Here is a 17621-nt window from a genome sequence, read left to right on the forward strand (position 1 = left end):
ACCGTTTTGCATTTTACTCGTACAATATTAACGCATCGATCTGCAAGAATAATCAGTGTTTGACAGTCTATTCACTCGTTGGATTGGTTGTCGTTCTTTACAGACCCTTCAAAATTTCTTCGTAGAAAGGTCAGGCGGACAACGTCGTAATTTTCCAAAGCCCCTCATTGAATTAGAATTAATAGAGGCTTTTCCTGACGCAGTCTACGCATCAAGTTGGAGGCTCAGACGAAAGGTGTGTCTACTCTACATCTACAATCATGCTCATAAATTAAGGATAATGCTGATACATGGTGAAACAACTCTCTGGTGGGCGGTTTGCGGGTTTAAATCACCTTGGGGTATGACCGTACGGTGGCACTGGCAGCAGTCCAAATACGCAGAAGCGTGTTCGTGCATGTCAGAGTACGATGCTGCGAGTAATTGTGCAGACGTTTTCATACGTGCTAATGGTGACTGTGCATTGAAAATGGTTAAAAGAGCACATATTGATGACGCAGGGGTAGAATACTAGGGCGACTGGAGGCTGGTCAAACACAGCAGGTCATAGCAAGGGCTCTCCGTGTGCCACAAAGTGAGATTATGGCAACGATTCCAACAGACAGGCAGCGTGTCCAGGCACTACAGTGTGGGACGTCCACAGTGTACAAAACCACAAGAAGACCGATATCTCACCATCAGTGCCCGCATACGGCCACGGAGTACTGCAGGTAGCCTTGCTCGGGACCTTACCGCAGCCACTGGAACAGTTGTCTCCAGACACACAGTTTACAGATGACTGAACAGACATGGTGTATTCGCCCAGAGACCTGCAAGGTGCATTCCACTGACCTGTGGTCACAGGAGAGCCCGTAAAGCCTGGTGTCAAGAACACAGTACATCGTCATTGGAACAGTTGCCCCAAGTTATGTTCACGGACGAGTCCAGGTATAGTGTGAACTGTGATTCTCGCTGGCTTCTCATCTGGCGTGAACCAGGAACCACATCACAACCCCTTAAAGTCCTTTGAAGCGTTCTGTATGGAGGTCGTGGTTTGATGGTGTGGGGTGGGATTATGATTGGTGCATGTACACCCCTGCATGTCTTTGATAGAGGAAATGAAACAAGTCAGGTGTATCGGGACGTCATTTTGCACCAGTATGTCCGCCTTTTCAGGGGTGCAGTGGGTCCCAGCTTCCTCCTAATGGGTGATAACGCACGGCCCCATCGAGCTGCCAGCGTGGAGAAGCAGAAGGTATCAGGTGAATGGAGTGGCCTGCCTGTTCTCCAGACCTAAACCCCATCGAGTACGTCTGGGATGCTCTCGGTCGACATATCGCTGTACGTCTTCAAACCCCTAGGACACTTCAGGAGCTCCGACAAGCACTGGAGCAAGAATGGGAGGCTATACCCCAGCAGCTGCTCGACCACCTGATCCAGAACATGCCAATCCGTTTTGCGGCCTGTGTACGTGTGCATGGTGATCATATCCCATATTGATGTTGGGGTAAGTACGCATGAAACAGAGGCGTTTTATAGCACATGTGTTTCGGGACGGTTTTCTCAACTTATCACCAATAGCGTGAACTTACAGATCTGTGTCGTGTGTGTTCCCTATGTGCCTATGCTATCAGCGCCAGTTTTGTGTAGTGTCACGTTGTGTGGCACCACATTCTGCAAATATCCTTAATTTATGAGCATGAGTGTACATCTACGTCTATACTCTGCAAAACACTGTGAGGTGCATGGCAGAAGGCATGTCCCATTGTACCAGTTATTAGGGTTTCCTCCCGTTCCATTCACGTATGGAGCGCGGGAAGAATGATTGGGGTACAGGTCCCACATACTTGAGCAACCTCTTTAGTAAACTGATTGCTCTTCCCCAGTATTCCACCAATAAACCGAAATCTACCATCCGCTTTACCGACGACTGAACCTATGTGATCATTCCATTTCACATCCCTACAAAGTGTTATACACAGGTATTTGTGTTAGTTGGCCGGTTCCAACAGTGACTCACTGATATTATAGACATAGGATGCTACGCTTTTTCGTATTGTGAAGTGAGCAATTTTACATTTCTGAACATTTAAAGCAAGTTGCCAGTCTCTGCACCATGTTGAAATTTTTTCAGGATCAGACTGAATATTTACGCATCTTCTCTCAGACAGTACTTAATTATAAATAACAGCGTCATCTGCAAAAAGCCTGATTTTACTAATAATACTTTCTGCAAGATCATTCACACACAACACGAACAGCAAAGGTCCCAATACAGTTCCCTCGTGGACACCCGAAATTACACCTGACGATGACTCTGCATCCAAGATAACATGCTGTGTCCTCCATACCAAAAAGTCCTCAATCCAGTAACAAATTTTACTTGATACGCTGTATGATGGTACTTTTGACAATAAGTGTAGGCGCGGGACTGAGGACTGAGGATATGCATGTAAAAGATTATGGTACCGGTACCATTGGGCCTTCAAGCGCTGTTCGAACAGTGTTTGTTTATATTATGAATAGTTGCACATAGGAGATCGTATCCTTTGGAAATCAGAGCCTCGTTTCATACCTAGCTCCAGTGATCAGACCTGTATTTGCCTTAACACACAACCAATCTGTAAACCAAGCATTCCTATAAATGTCTGCTATGCTGAAATACATTAATCTTAAAAAATATATTTCCAGTTTACTTTGCAATACATCAAAAGGGTTTTTGTACCTGCTTGCAACAGAATGGCGACAGGTGAGTGTGCGCAGTGTTATCTGTTTACTGTACGCGTGTTCGCCAAGGTATTTCCTCTTCTGTGTCAACATGAAGGACTGGCACTCGTTCGTATTTACTTTGACTCGTCGCGACTTCAGCGTACGCTCATCTCACCCAGTTCCATGTATGGCCATGACGTGACGACTAAATGCTTAGAACACCGCCTCCTTAGTGCAAACTATGTAACGACTTCTGTGGCAAGGCGCCCCTACTTTTCATAGTTTCCGGTGCCAGATGTAGTGTGGAACATTACTGCTGGGAATGTGAGTAAATATAATTAGCCGGCCGTTGTGGCCGAACGGTTCTAGATGCTTCACTCTGGAAACGCGCTGCTGCTACGGTCGCAGGTTCCAATCCTGCCTCGGGCATGGATGTATGTGATGTCCGTGGGTTAGTTAGGTTAAAGTAGTTCTAAGTATAGGGGACTGGTGACCCCAGATGTTAAGTCCCATAGTGCTTAGAGCCTTTTGAACCATTTTTGAAATATAATCATTTAAATCTGCTAAATAGTAACGTTCACTTTGAAATCACATTGAGTGGCCCCACCAAAAAATGAATAATAAAACAGGTTCCGCCACCAGCTACAGAACACGATGTGCTTGTTCCGAAAACGTAGACTCAAACTAATGAGAACGAAAATACCTATAAAGTTATTGGGTGATATAAACTCGGCGGTAGGATTTAATACTCAATTTTTAAATCTTCATATTGCTTTGCTGCTGATCACCTGTTGTCCGTAATATGTTGGTGTAAGAAATTGTAGCAATCTTGCAACATCGAGAAAATCCTCCATGAAAGATGAGAAGTTGCAAGGAATTCTTTTATTACTGCGTAGACCGTAAGCAGCAATGAACAGTTGGCTTTTAAACTGACTACATCTTGACTCTTAGAAAACTGGCTACTATCTGTGTAATGACAGTGTTGTTGCCCGTCTATTTATACTTTTAATAACAATCAGTAGTGTTGTTTAAGATGCAAATTTACAAAATAACAATAGAAAATTAACACACAGGGATAAACTGTAGACAGCGAAACTTAGGTACATCATTTCCTCGTTACTATGTATAGATACACTCCTGGAAATTGAAATAAGAACACCGTGAATTCATTGTCCCAGGAAGAGGAAACTTTATTGACACATTCCTGGGGTCAGATACATCACATGATCACACTGACAGAACCACAGGCACATAGACACAGGCAACAGAGCATGCACATTGTCGGCACTGGTACAGTGTATATCCACCTTTCGCAGCAATGCAGGCTGCTATTCTCCCATGGAGACGATCGTAGAGATGCTGGATGTAGTCCTGTGGAACGGCTTGCCATGCCATTTCCACCTGGCACATCAGTTGGACCAGCGTTCGTGCTGGACGTGCAGACCGCGTGAGACGACGCTTCATCCAGTCCCAAACATGCTCAATGGGGGACAGATCCGGAGATCTTGCTGGCCAGGGTAGTTGATTTACACCTTCTAGAGCACGTTGGGTGGCACGGCATACATGCGGACGTGCATTGTCCTGTTGGAACAGCAAGTTCCCTTGCCGGTCTAGGAATGGTAGAACGATGGGTTCGATGACGGTTTGGATGTACCGTGCACTATTCAGTGTCCCCTCGACGATCACCAGTGGTGTACGGCCAGTGTAGGAGATCGCTCCCCACACCATGATGCCGGGTGTTGGCCCTGTGTGCCTCGGTCGTATGCAGTCCTGATTGTGGCGCTCACCTGCACGGCGCCAAACACGCATACGACCATCATTGGCACCAAGGCAGAAGCGACTCTCATCGCTGAAGACGACACGTCTCCATTCGTCCCTCCATTCACGCCTGTCGCGACACCACTGGAGGCGGGCTGCACGATGTTGGGGCTTGAGCGGAAGACGGCTCAAATGGCTCAAATGGCTCTGAGCACTATGGGACTTAACATCTATGGTCATCAGTCCCCTAGAACTTAGAACTACTTAAACCTAACTAACCTAAGGACATCACACAACACCCAGCCATCACGAGGCAGAGAAAATCCCTGACCCCGCTGGGAATCGAACCCGGGAACCCGGGCGTGGAAAGCGAGAACGCTACCGCACGACCACGAGATGCGGGCAAGGAAGACGGCCTAACGGTGTGCGGGACCGTAGCCCAGCCTCATGGAGACGGTTGCGAATGGTCCTCGCCGATACCCCAGGAGCAACAGTGTCCCTCATTTGCTGGGAAGTGGCGGTGCGGTCCCCTACGGCACTGCGTAGGATCCTACGGTCTTGGCGTGCATCCGTGCGTCGCTGCGGTCCGGTCCCAGGTCGACGGGCACGTGCACCTTCCGCCGACCACTGGCGACAACATCGATGTACTGTGGAGACCTCACGCCCCACGTGTTGAGCAATTCGGCGGTACGTCCACCCGGCCTCCCGCATGCCCACTATACGCCCTCGCTCAAAGTCCGTCAACTGCACATACGGTTCACGTCCACGCTGTCGCGGCATGCTACCAGTGTTAAAGACTGCGATGGAGCTCCGTATGCCACGGCAAACTGGCTGACACTGACGGCGGCGGTGCACAAATGCTGCGCAGCTAGCGCCATTCGACGGCCAACACCGCGGTTCCTGGTGTGTCCGCTGTGCCGTGCGTGTGATCATTGCTTGTACAGCCCTCTCGCAGTGTCCGGAGCAAGTACGGTGGGTCTGACACACCGGTGTCAATGTGTTCTTTTTTCCATTTCCAGGAGTGTAGTTGAATCTGATGTAGTCATGAGCTTTCTGTTTGCCATCTAAACAGAACTTCCTTATTAACTGCCGAGTAATTCACATAGTAATTAGTACCAAATTGCAGTATTCGAATGCTTTATAATATTTTACATGAATATCCGAGGCTTAAATGGCTGATTGCTACCGTTGTGGCCGAGCGGTTGTAGGCACTTCAGTCTGGAACCGCGCGACCACAACGGTCGCAGGTTCGAATCCTGCCTCGGGCATGGATGTGTGTGATGCCCTTAGGTTAGTTAGGTTTAAGTAGTTCTAAGTTCTAGGCGACTGATTACCACCGATGTTAAGTCCCATAGTGCTCAGAGCCATTTGAAGCTTAAATGGTTCATTGATAGGTGTTCTGTAACAAGTAATCCACTTGTTCTTGTACTTCTCAGATACCTGACTCTTTAAAAAAACTGACGGCAATTAATGCTCTTACGCTCACTGGACAAAATATTATTACCTCTTAAAAGAGCACACTGATATCTTCGGAACGCTGAAGTTGCTGTACTATGTGGGAAATGCCATGTAGACTCCACGATTGTGATCGGTTGCAATAGTCAACAGTCGAGACACTTCGTGCAGTAGTTTTTTGCCTATGTTCGTTGTGAGCTGCGCAACTTACAAATAGTCCGTGTTGACTGCATTGTCGTCTGCTTTGTTTTTAATTGTGCTATCGCTGTCTGTGTTTCGTTGAGCTATTTTCATTGCGACTTTTTCTAAAACCAGTGATGACGCGGTTGCTGGCCCAAGGCTCAGGCTAGCCTCTACTCCAGGAAGGAAAAAGAAGCTGGTTATCAGGAGCTCAAGTAAGCTCAAACTGCAGGTTACTGTTGCTTGCATTGCATACTTACACTACATGGAGGCCTCCCCCGCAGCATACCGTATCAGCAACCGCTTTCCGGCAGCTGCCAAGTTGACCGACGGCCTGCTGGAAACTAATGCCTCCGAATTCTTTAAGTGAAAACTCTTAAAGCGTTTCAAATAAAACAAATGTTGTTAGCATTCTACATCGTTATTTTTCATGTCTACATATTAATTTCTCCACGCAGTCACATTGGTGACGAACGTATTTCTCCCCACAAGATACCAGTTTGTTGATACCGTCACTGTAGAACGTTAGGCGTTGCTGACGGAGCCACAAACTCATCTCTGCTTTCACTGCTTCATCGCTGTCAAAGTGAAGTCCTCGAAGATATTCTTTAAATTTTGGAAACAGATGAAAATCGGATGGGGGCCAAGTCGGGACTGTATGGAGCATGATCGATGGCAGTGAACTATGGCGGCGCATTGGTGCACGCGCCGCAGCGCTCGTGCAAAATTCTACCAGGCGGCTTCCTCTTTCATTCCTTACCCATATTCCACATTCAACTACTAAGTTTCCTTCTCTTCGTTTTCCTACTATCGAATTCCAGTCACCCATGACTATTAAATTTTCGTCTCCCTTCACTGCCTGAATAATGTCTTTTATCTCATCATACATTAAATCAATTTCTTCGTCATCTGCAGAGCTAGTTGGCATATAAACTTGTACTACTGTGGTAGGTATGGGCTTCGTATCTGTCTTGGCCACAATAATGCGTTCACTGAGCTGTTTGTAGTAGCTTACCCGCATTCCTATTTTTTTTATTCATTACTAAACCTACTCCTGCATTAACCCTGTTTGATTTTGTATTTATAACCCTGTATTCAACTGACCAGAAGTCTTGTTTCTCCTGCCACCGAACATCACTAATTCCCACTATATCTAACTTTAACCTATCCATTTCCCTTTTTAAATCTTCTAACCTACCTGCTCCATTAAGGGATCTGATATTCCACGTTCCGATCCGTAGAACGCCAGTTTTCTTTCTCCTGATAACTACGTCCTCCTGCGTTGGCCCTGCCCGGAGATCTAGAGATAGAGGGCTGCAGATGTGTAGACATGAAGAATAAGGATGTAGAATGTTAATAACGTGTGTTTTATTTAAAACGCTGTAAGAGTTTTCACACAAAAATATTCAGAGGCATTACTTTTCAGCACGCCCTTGTAGTTCGCGAGTAGTAGAACCAGTCGTGCTAGTGTAGTGGTGAGTATGTGCCTATCGGTAGTATAGAGCCATAGCAGTAAGATGAGTTGAATGGACAGGATGGCGGAAAGGAACTATCGTGTCCGGAGGTGCCCACGAATCAACGTGTATGAAGTGGTCCGCTTTTTTGGCGTGCTAATGAGGACTGTCCAATGTGTTTACAAAGAATGGTATACCACTCGCCGCTATGTAACACAGCGTAAGAACACTGGTCGTAAAAACAGTCCAAAAGACAGAGACCGAAGACGGATGCGCAGCTTTGACAACAGCTATCGGTTGCAAATCCGGTTGGAGTTGTTGCTGTCAGCGAGTTCAAATTCATCTCGAGCAAACGCGAGACCGAAACTGCAAGCAATGGTCATTTTGACGGAAATATTTCACGAAAGGCCACTGTCAAAGCGACACCTAAAGACACACGTCTTACACGAGCCAAACAACACAGGAACTGGACAGTATCTGATTGAAAGCGTATAGTACGATCCGACCAGTCGCGATTTTCCCTTTAGGAACGACACAGGATGTCGAGTGCACCATGGGTCCAATGAGGCGTTTATCCCGCAGTGAGTGCAAGGTATAGTTCAGGCGGGCGGTAGTTCTCTGACGTTTTTTGTACCATGACTTCGGTCTGCTCATTCATGTTACCCCGACCACAGTTATTTATTTACACATTCTCCGTGACCAGATGATATCCATGCTTTTACGTCTTCATGATGAGTATGCTGTCGATACCCCAGACTCTGAAGGCAACAACCATGTTCACAAGATATTCGCTTACGGTCCTGGTCTGACGAACACTGAGGCACCCTATCGCACATCAAGTACTCAAATGGGCCGTTAAATCTCCAGACCTCCGTAGCATGGCCAGTATCTGGAATTGTCTGGAACAGTGGTTGAAATGTAGCAATCAAAAGCACAGCAATATGGAAGCTCTACAGAATCCTGTCATCGACGAGTGGCTTCAGCTGAATATGACATACCTGAGAAAACTTACGAATTCTCCTCTTCGTAGGTGGTGGTGCAAGACATAGATTGATTTTTTTTTTTTTTTTTTTTTTTTTTTTTTTTTTTTTTTTTTGCCCGGAGAACTCATAAGAAGTTGTGGAATATTCAGACACTTAGCAGATTCGCATATTGTGGTATGTCATACGTACAGCAGTAAATTGACGGTGTCCATCTCCCATGTTCGACGTCAACGTACATTAACCACTCACAGACGACAGTTGGTAGCACTGGCACTGGGGAGGAGGGGACGGTGTTTAATAAAGCGTGTCGGATGGATGCAGAAAACAGTGCAGTTGTGATTCTTCTGACGTTTAAAAGAGCATTTTCGAAACGGATAAGTTGGTAAACACTTCGTGTTCCGTCATGGATAAAATATACTGTGTATGGCAAAGTGGCGCTATCCAAAATCGGCAACTGTTGAGAAACCGACCGCCTAGATGAACCAAGAACCTACCAACAGTGTCTACTGAACGACCGCTGCTGCAGCAGTCACCTCATTCAAGCACCTATGGTGATTACTTTTGAACACATTGTGAAAGTGAACAGTGATCAGAGTGTTACAAATATTTACTATCAAAAACAGTCTTGATCACAAATTGTGAATTGGCACTCCATTATCGCAACTGGACGTCCACTGCGTGGCGACAGATGGCCTTTTCACATGAATCGTCATTTATGCACTATCGGACAGACAACCATTGGCATCTACGACGTGTAACACACTGCAACAGTAGTTAGAAGTGTCCAGGCCGGAGGATGGACCGTTATGGTCTTAGGAATGTTAGCGTGACATTTTCTGGGTGATCACGTCATTCTGGACCAGTATGCATCTGTCCTTGGGGACCGTGTCAATTCCTAAGTGCATTTGTTTTTCCTCGGCACGATGGCATTCAACAGCAGGAAAACGCAATGTATGACACTGCTCGCAGTGTATGTACGTGGTTCGAAGAGCGCCGGTGTAAGTTTATCGTGCTCCTCTGCCCACCAAAATTCCCAGATTTAAATCCAGTCGAGAATCTATGGGTACCACTCGATCGGTCTGTAGGCCCCATGGATCGTCAGTCGAGAAACCTAGCGCATCTGGCCACGGAAATGGAGTCAGCATGGCTTCACATCCCTGTCGGAACCTCCCAGAACCTCACTGGCTCAATTCCTGCACTCCCCGCAGTGTTTCGAACAGTAAAAGGACAGTTGATCACATTAATGTGACTGCACAGTTTATTTGTGAATATCACCATATCCAAGTAGTAGAGCGACAGGGATGCTGAGCAATTTTTTGGGTTGCCTACATCAGAGGTAGGTATGCACTCAGGGGCGAACCTATTGTTCTTCTTTGATTGACAGGTACTTAACCTATTGTTCTGTTAAGTGGTTTTCCATGTCCCTACACTTAACCTATTGTTCTCCCCACCCCCTCCCACTCCCCTTCCTCTTCGCTGCTAGAGATACACTTTCAGGTCTGAGTTACCTATCGTTCTCATTAGGTAAGAAATGGGTTTCGCTACGCTTTCAACTGCCTACTTTCAACTACTTTGCAAGGTCATCTAAATTTTGAATTGAGGAGGTGAATGATTGGATGACCTTGAAAAGTAGTTGAAAACAGGTAGTTGAAAGTGTAGCGAACCCCATTTCTTACCTATATTAGAACTATAGGTAACTCAGACTTGAAAGTGTATCTCTAGCAGCGAAGGGGTAGGGGAGTGGGAAGGGGTGGTGAGAACAATAGGTTAAGTGCAGCGATATGGAAAACAACTTAACAGAACAATAGGTTAAGTATCTGTCAATCAAAGGAGAACAATAGGTTCACCCCTGATTGCATACTTACCCCTGATGTAGGCAACCCACAAAATGGCTTAGCACCCTTGTAGCTCTACTACTTATTCACATCATACCACTATTGCTAAAACGAAACATAGACGTGTGGTGAACAGGGACTTCGAATATACACCTCAAAGTGAGGGCAGTAGCTTAACGCTCAGACAAGCAAGCAAGAAATTCTTCACCCACAGGAGAGAGAGAGAGAGAGAGAGAGAGAGAGAGAGAGAGAGAGAGAGAGAGAGAATTTCCTAAACTTGTCTATAGAAAATCGCAACAGGCAGAATTTCAAGATATAAAGGGCAAAAAATCTTGTAGCGCCAGAATTCCTGCCGTATCATGTACACAGATACAAACAACAAAGCTGCATACAGAATGATCGTACACATGATTAACAAAATTCTACTGGACAAAGAGAAGGAAGTAGACACCATTAAACGAACTGCAGGGCTTAATGACTTCCATAGCTCAGTGACAAAGTGCAGAAACAAGTAGCGAAGAAGAAAGATACTCCCGGCTCTTTAGAAGGAACTAATTTGACAATGAAATATGTGGCCAGCATACCTTAAGTAGGTAACATTTCTCAAAAAACAGGAAACCTACTTAGGTCACATAAAGTGAACGTAGCTTTTTCCACAAACAGAAAACTACAACAGAAAGTAGTCCACACCTTAAAAATAAAGATAAATTCTCAGGCTCAGGAATATACAAAATCACATGTAGAACTTGCTCAAGCTGCTACATAGGACAGACTGGCAGGAACTTTATACTAGATTTAAACTTCTGTATAAAAAGTGGTGGACACCATTCGAAACCACAGAAGATTTTGAGATATTCCATCACTTCCAGAAATGACGTAAAGTGGATTTAATGGAGAAGTTGGTAATTTTTGTACACCACAAAATGCAAGGGGAAGAATTTCTCGATGTCAAATAGAGAATCAGTGGATTTTATCAAATGTTTCTCCTATATATCAATAACAACCATGAATATATTCGTTTCTTCATAGACTGTACTCAGTATTTGCAACAAAATAGAACATAAAGCACAATCGTAGTGGAAAAGTCAATAGTAGTCAGTAATTCTAACATAAATCTGCAAGAGTATGAGGGGGTGGAGATATCTTCTAACCAGCACGTTGCAGAACATCCCAGGTATGCTCAATAAAGTTCATGTCTCGGAAGTTTGATGGCCAGCGGAAGTGATCAAACTCAGAACACTGTTTCTGGAGCCACTATATAGCAATGTTCTGGATGTGTGGTGGGTCGCATAGCCCTGCTGGAATTGCCTAAGTCCGTCGGAAGGCACAGTGGACAGGATGCTTACGTACGTGTCACCTGTCAATGTCGCATCTAGACGTATCAGGAGTCCCATATCACTCCAACTGCACACGTCCCACATGTTTACAGAGCCTTCATCAGCTTGAACAGTCCCCTGCTGACATGCAGAGTCCATGAATTCATGAAGTTGTCTGCATACCCATACACGTCCATGCGCTCGATACAATATGAAACGAGACTCGTCCGACCAGGCAACTTGTTTCCAGTCATCAACAGTCCAATGACGGTGTTGACGGGTCCAGGAGAGGCGTGAAACTTTGTGTCGTGCAGTCATCAAGAGTACACGAATGGGCCTTGTGCTCCGAAAGCCTATATCGATGATTTTTCGTTGAATGGTTCGCACGCTGACACTTGTTGATGGCCCAGCGTTGAAATCTGCAGCAATGTGCAGAAGGGTTGCACTTGTGTGAAGTAGAACGATTCTCTTGAGTCATCGTTGGTTCGGTTCTTGTAGGATCTTTTTCTGGCCGCAGTGGTGTCTGAGAGTTGATGTTTTACCGGGTTCCTGATGTTCACAGTACACTGGCCGTACGGGAAAATCCTCACTTCATCGCTACCTCGGAGGTGCTGTGTCCCATCGCTCGTGCGCCGACTGTAACACCACGTTCATACTCACTTAAATCTTGATAACCTGCCATTGTAGCAGTAGTAACCGATCTAACAACTGCACCAGACAGTTGTTATCTTATACAGGCGTTGCCGACCGCAGTACCGTATTCTGCCTGTTTACATACCTCTGTATTTGAATTGAGCATCCCTATAACAGTTTCTTTGGTGCTTCAGTGTAGAAGACCTACAGTGACACTAAATGTTTCTTTTTTTCAGAAAATCCTTCGTAGTAACTGTGTCAACTGTGTCAACGTGTCACTCATTACAACGGTAAATGGCGTACACTACTCTTTCTGGATGCTATAATCCAAATTACTCATGTACAACTATTTTTCTTTTTATCCGATAAAATCTTCAGTAGCTCATTTCAGTTTAGATAAAATAAATGAAATTCGTCGTATATAAAAATATGACGTTTCAAATATTTTCTTTGTAATATTTCTTTCTGGAATCACACTTTACTGATCACTTTATCAAATGGTATGAATGTTCTCCAGAAGGTAGCATTACTATTGTGTAATATGCTGTGACAGGCAATGATTTATTCGAGTGGGAGAACATAACTAAACCATTTCTTAACATGAATTACACAGCACAATCACGATTTTTAATATTTCATTTTTCTCTTTTATTATAGCAAGATGCTACGAGGCTCTTCAAGATGGTGCTGTTATCTTACGCACCCGCTGGTGCCGGCGAGTACATAGCGACGATCTACACCGCAAAGATTTGCCACACCTGAAAAAGACAATGCCGGGTTGTCACGATTCCCGTTAACTCTACGTGAAACAAAGAAAGAAACACATTTCTGTAGACATATGGAAATATAATTACTGTAAATACATTGAAATATTAAACATAAATATTTACTTGTTATCTCTCAGGTAGGAAATACTGTAGTTACGCCAGTATGTGTAACAGTTCAACAGCATACACAGTGAAAATCACTGTTTAAGTTTTATGATGGGTGGTGGGGTAAGAAAAGAGGTGTTTACATGTCGAGGACTGTAATCTTGAAGGCATTCTCAGCCAGTCTTTTAATGAGATGCTCTAAAGATTCTGTAGTGTTTCGTCTTTCTTCACTTAAAATGAAAACTGTTACCGCTCTGTCATTTGTCTGGCTCTTCAACTGATCACGCAGCTTTATAAATTTGCTTTGTGTTTTGACTCATAATTTCGTTCCACTGTTTTTCTTTACGAACCTCCATTTTTCGAATTTTTCAACTTCTTCGCTTCCCTGTTTAACTGTCTCATCAACTACTTCCTTCCCGAATTTTTAAACAAGTTAACGTTATAGAGGGCAAAATTATAGCAGCGGTGCGGCTGAGACCTAAATTTAAAAGACCTGTCAGATCAAATTCAAAGGAAGACCTTTCTTTCAAAATTATGTCAATCACTGAATAAAGTTTCGTAATGTCTAGGTCATAAGGAGACAAGAAAACCTTTTCAGTTTTTAGACTTCTTTATATTTCGAACATCAACTCTCAAAATCATTAGCGATTACAGATAAATAGGAACAACAGTATCATTCGATAGTTCATGCAGATCTGCAGCAGATATTCTAAAAAAACTGAATATCTCAAGCAGAGTTTCCACACAATCGCTGTCTCTCATCTAACACAACATGTCCCAACCTCTGAGTTAAATAGCTCATAGTCTCGATGTAATCTATTTTCACTATCGTAATGCAGCAAAGCAGGACTGCAGCGTTACCCCCACCGTTTCTTTGTCGGAACTGCAATGAAATGCCTCACTAACGTCACAGTGTGTCTGTGTCTCATCGTCCTGCTCCTGAGCTAAGGAGGTGCCACGGGCGCTCCAGCCACGTGCGAAAGCACCATGGCAAAGCGTGATTGCACAGTAAATGAGGGGGAGTATGTGGAGGTGGGTTGGGGGCCCAGAATCCCATATTCTTCGCGCATCCCTAACTAACTCCCTTTCTTCAAGGGCCTTAGTAGAAGTGTCTGAACTAGGAAGGACAACCGTATCTTGAGCAGTGATTCCAAAGCGCCACGAGGTACCCACTTTTCCCAAGAAACTTCATCAACGGTTTCTTGGCGTTCTTAATGCCGCGTCATCTAACTGACGAGAAATTCGTGATTCGTGCAGATTTCAGAATCTCTTCCGAACGGTCTACATAAATTCCAATCTCGATACGAGTCAGTGGACGACTAGGAATGACATGAAAGATTCTGGAACCAAATATGATAAGAATATATATTGCAGAGGCTCTTAACTGAAAGTAAAGACAGCAGACAGCCATTACTAACACTTCAGCGATTAAAAACTACGTTTTAATTAAACAATTATTAGATTGCAGCTGTAAATGCCACTTTATTTTCATCTACTCTTAAATATAACTCCATATACAAACTTCATTTTTTTACGTCAAGTTAAACGTAACTGTTCCTGCGTGACATAAAAATGCAGTAATTTCGTTTGCAAAGACTATGATGTGTAAATGCAAATATTGATTGATATCCAGCGATCACAGGCCCTGCAGGCCACGCACTGCTTCCACAAACTGCTTCCATTCCTTCCTGTTTTGTGCCCGTTTCCTCCAGGTGTCTTCAACTCCCAGGGCTGCTAGGTCCTTCGCCGGTAGTCCATCCAGCGCTGCCATGGTCGTCCAATGGGACGTTTGGTGTTTGGTTTCCACTCTAGTGCCATCTTCGCCTGTCTTCCATCTGGCATACGGGCTACATGGCCCACCCATTATATTCTTTTGCTCTTTATCTTCTGTAGGATAGTTGGTTGTCGCATCAGAAGGTAGATTCCCTCGTTTTTCCTCCTCCTCCATTCTCCGTTATCTAAAACTGGTCCCCATATCTTCCTCGTTACTCTTCTTTCAAATATTAATAGTTTTTTTCCTTTTCTCGCTTAGTCATGCTCTAGTCATACTTTACTGCTGGGCATATCACTGTATTGTAGATTTTCATCTTTGTGTTCACTGAGATCGATTTAGAGCCGAGCGTCTCTCACAGCTATTATTTCCTTGATGTCCATTTTTATGTAGTTATCCGTGGTAAATCAAGATCCCAAGTATTTCAACTGGTGTACTCTCTTGAACCTCTTGCCATCTATCTCAAGAAATTCTTTCTGCTCTTGTCTTCTTCCTAATTGCATGAACTCTGTTTTGTCTCGATTCACTTTGAGCCCTACCTTCTGTGCATAACTGTCCGTTTTCTGGTACATTCGTTTCAACTCGTGCTTTGATTCACTTAGTAGTAATATGTCATCTGCATATGCGAGACAATTGAAGTTACCGTTCATCTCTACTTCAGCCCACTCCTCTAGTCTACACTCTTTCATTACTTTCTCTGAGATGACATTGAACAGAACTCATGAGAGAGCATCCCCTTTTGCAGAGAATATACATGTCATTATTTTCGTATCTTTCGAATCTTTTATATAAATAATATTAGAGTAGGCCTCAAGTCATTTTCTGTATTTTCGGTTTCCATTGTCACCTGTCGGCGGCTTTAGAAGTCGACATCTGGTTCGTGACCAAATAAATATAAGTTTGTACATCACTAAGAAAGTTTTACCATTGCAAATTTTACCAGTTTCTGTCGGTCAATGACGGAAAATCCAATTAAAATTAGTGCTTTTAACTGTCTCGATCTGGCATGGTCATACACCTCTTTGACCAAAAGATGTCATGGCATGGCATTAAAAATTATTATTTATTCATAACGGTTCTGGTTACGAGACAGATCAGCATAACCAGCTTTTGTCAGACAAATCGTTTTGTATGCTTATTACAGCTGCACCTCAGATATTGAGAACTTTCGGTAGATAATTGTATCATTTAACCAGTAATAACTAAAGCAAGGTATAATTGCCAAGTAATTCAATTTTTAATATATTAATTAGTTCATATTTATTAAAAATTTATACTCGACTTTCATATATTTAATGAAGTTGGACTGAGCAAGAAGAGCTGTCAATAACTTCCCGAGGTGGAAATTTTTCAGCAGTAGAAATCCACAGTTTTTATATACTCAGTGTTGGCTAAAATCTAATTACATAGAAAGATTCAGGGTTCTGTGCTAATTAATTTGAGGTATCGTAGTAATTCGTATGTTGCATAATGCGTCCACAGTAAAAATATAATTAAGAAGATTGCACAATCTTACAAAATTATTAACAGCATCCATAATTTTTATTAAGAGAGAGAGTAGAAATTTTTCTTATCGAGCATTACCTCTCTTCAACCTTTGCTGGTGCAGCCTGTTTTCTCGTAACCCAATAGAACTCAAATTACGGGCGATTTTAATTACTAAAACACGTGTTCAGTTTAACTAAATAAAGTAAATAAAAATATAAGTTACAAAGATTGTGTACAGCATGTACGAAGGTAACCTTGCGTTGCTATTTTGTACAGTTGTCCTACTTGATCAATTAAAATGTCTTTTGGAAAATCCACGATGGAATGTAACAATATTAGAGAAGGAAAGTTGCTACTCACCATATAGCGGAGATGCTGAGTCGCGATAGGCACAACAAAAAGATTCACCCAATTATAGCTTTCGGCCATTAAGGTCTTTGTCAGCGATAGACACATAAACACACACACACACACACATACACACACTCACACACACACAAACGCAGCTTGCACACACGTCTGTAGTCTCAGATAACTGAAACTGGTTTCAGTTATCTGAGACTGTAGATGTGTGTGCAAGTAGCGTTTGAGTGTGTGTGTGTGTGTGTGTGTGTGTGTGTTTCTGTGTCTGTTGCTGACAAAGACCTTAATGGCCGAAAGCTAAAACTGTGTGAATCTTTTTGTTGTGCCTATTGTGACTCAGCATCTCTACTATATGGTGAGTAGCAACTTTCCTTCTCTAATATTGCTAAAATGTCTGTTGAATAGATTTACGTATAATTGCCCTTTACCAGTGAAACATGGCGATACTGACAAAATTGGCTATATCAGGTGATGCATCTCGCCAGCCTGTTTAATGTGACGCCTTGATCGTCTTTGTATCTCTTTTAGTTAAATACTTATTAATTTACTAAGGTTTGCCCGTAATCATTGTCTTCATACACTCTAAGGCAAAAAAAATTATTCAACGGGAAAAGCTTCACACATTGAGCAAGTCAATAATGCGTTGGTCCAATTGGCGCCTTAGATTCTTAGCTAGTCATCGAGACAGTTCGAAGCAGGACTTATCACTGAAGACAATTCTACTCTATCCAATGTGATTCTAGGCCGAAGACATGTCTGAAAACCCCCGGACAACGGTGAATACTGTCTGACTGCCCCCCACCATATGGCCTGGCAACCAGAAGT

The sequence above is a fragment of the Schistocerca piceifrons genome, chromosome 5, assembly GCF_021461385.2.
Source record: "Schistocerca piceifrons isolate TAMUIC-IGC-003096 chromosome 5, iqSchPice1.1, whole genome shotgun sequence".
In the NCBI taxonomy this organism is placed as follows: Eukaryota; Metazoa; Arthropoda; class Insecta; order Orthoptera; family Acrididae; genus Schistocerca; species Schistocerca piceifrons.